Genomic DNA, 2,262 nt, shown 5'->3' with positions numbered 1-2,262 from the left:
AATACAATTCGTTAAATCTCTGTGTCGTCCCTGAATGATTTCAATTTTGCTAGCGTGTCTTGGTATTCCCAACCGTCTCGTCTCCCCCTCCCGCCAGAGCCCCCTCCTAGGTGATTCTCAGTTTACCCAGGCTGTCCTGGATATCGCTCAGGATATACCACTCCGAGTGAACAAAAGGTGCCATCCGGTTAATTATTTCTCCCTGTGTGAATTGGCTTTCAATAAAATGTCTCCATCTCACAAAAAACTTGGCTGTCAACCCATCTTTATCCCTCTCTGCTTCTAGTTTTTCCCACTTCAGAAGGTTGTGTAGTTCGCCCACAACCTCCTTTATGGATGGGCCCTCCCTTTGAATCCAGTGTTTTAAGATGCAACGCTTAGCTATCATGGCTATGTCATGCGTTATTGCGTATTTCCTCTTTTCCTGCGTGCTCGGTCCTCCTCCTACTCCTCCCTCAAAGGAGTGGAAAATCCACACCATTAAGTCTAGTTTGCTGAAAATTCCCCATGTTGACTGGGCAAATAGTCTGACTTGGTTCCAGAACCTAGCGATTGTCTCACATTCCCATAGCCCATGCAGCATATCCGTTTTCTCTTTTTGACACTTAGGACACCACCTATCCCTACCTGGTATGTTGAAACCTATAATGGCCCTATGTAGAATCCTGAATTGAGTGTCTCTCCATCTCTCATTGGTAATATGTTTCCGCACTTGTACCCATCCTCTCAGTATATCATCCACCACTTCTTCCCTTCCCAATTGTTTCCCCCACGCTTTTAAAGTCCGACTATCCTCCCGTGAGATAAGCACCCCCCTTAGCGATCGATAAATTTTAGAGACATTTATACTTGTTACATCACATTCCAGTAACTCATCAATCGAACTTCTGTTCAGCTCTCTTCCAACCACACCCAGGTCTCCTATTATTCCATGTTTCAATTGTTCATACTGGATGACATGTGAGCTATTAAGGTTGTACTTATCCAACACTTCCCGACCTGTCATCCACCTCCTGTCCTCCACATTCATAACATCTATCATTCTCCTGACTCCCCTCTCTTTCCATCTAGTAAATAGCTTGTTTTCTCGTCCCAGGGGAAAATTTGGGAATGCCCAGGGGTTCAAGTACTTGGACACTTTCCATGAGAGCCCCAGTTTTTTCCTTACCGACTTCCATGTTAGCATGGTGTCTCGGAATATAATTGAGTTCCTTATGTGCCCTTCAACCCTGGATAGTGGGGAGTGCAGAATGGACGTCAGATCCCACGGTGACGCATATTTAGTTTCCATCGCATGATCTGAGTGCCTACTCGTTCCTCTCACCCAATCAATTACATGCCTCATGATACATACAAGATTATACCCTTGGACATCTGGAAAGTTTAGACCTCCCTCCTCTGCTGACTTCATCAGCGTACGCAGCTTTATTCTGGGTTTCCTTCCCCTCCACAGAAATTCTGTATACGCGGAGTTGAGCTTATTCACATCCTTTAGTTTTAGCAATAGCGGGATTGTCTGGAAGGGATACAGCAGCCTAGGAAAGCTCATCATTTTTATCAGGTGGCATCTTGCCAGTAATGGAAGTGGCAGACCTTTCCATCCCTTTAATTGAACTGTAATTTTCCTGATTAGCGGTCCATAATTCAAGTTATAGATTGTTTCCACCGATCTTCCTATATGCACTCCCAGGTATTTAATTGAAGATTGTGCTATAGGAATTCCACATAGACAGCCATCCCTTATTTGTCCCCCCATTGTCCCATGATGCCCCTTTAGGAACATGATCTCGCATTTTTTTTTGTTCAGTTTGAAACCGGAGAATGAACCAAATTTTTCAATCAAGGCAAGAGTCTGTGGCAAATCCGCACCGGGGTCCCCCATATAAAGTATGATGACATCAGCAAAAAGCGCTGTCTTTACTTCTGAACCCCTTATCTTGATTCCTTTAAAGCTATTTTGTCCCTGTAGTATTCTTGACAACGGCTCGATTGCCAGGTTGAATAAAAGAGGAGATAATGGGCAGCCCTGTCTTGTTCCCTTCATCAAAGGGAACACGTCTGATAGAAAGCCCGGAGTGTGTACCCTAGCTCCCGAGTTGGCATAAAGGTTTCTAATGTAAAGTCTCATCTTGCCTACAATCCCTATGGCCTCCATTACCCTGTCTAACCACCCCCAATTTACATTATCAAACGCTTTTTCTGCGTCAAGTGTAACTAGGGCAGGTCTAGCCCCTCCCTCAGTGAGACCCAGTCTAACCGCGT

At 44.8% G+C, this 2,262-nt stretch overlaps 1 protein-coding gene across 1 annotated transcript in view; it reads left to right on the top strand.

The window, feature by feature from the left end:
* Positions 1-2,262, top strand: part of LOC142312477 (uncharacterized) — a 97,384-nt gene that overhangs the window by 32,997 nt on the left and 62,125 nt on the right. The window lies entirely within an intron of this gene.

The sequence above is a fragment of the Anomaloglossus baeobatrachus genome, chromosome 5, assembly GCF_048569485.1.
Source record: "Anomaloglossus baeobatrachus isolate aAnoBae1 chromosome 5, aAnoBae1.hap1, whole genome shotgun sequence".
NCBI lineage: Eukaryota > Metazoa > Chordata > Amphibia > Anura > Aromobatidae > Anomaloglossus > Anomaloglossus baeobatrachus.
This window is presented reverse-complemented; position numbering and strand designations above follow the sequence as displayed.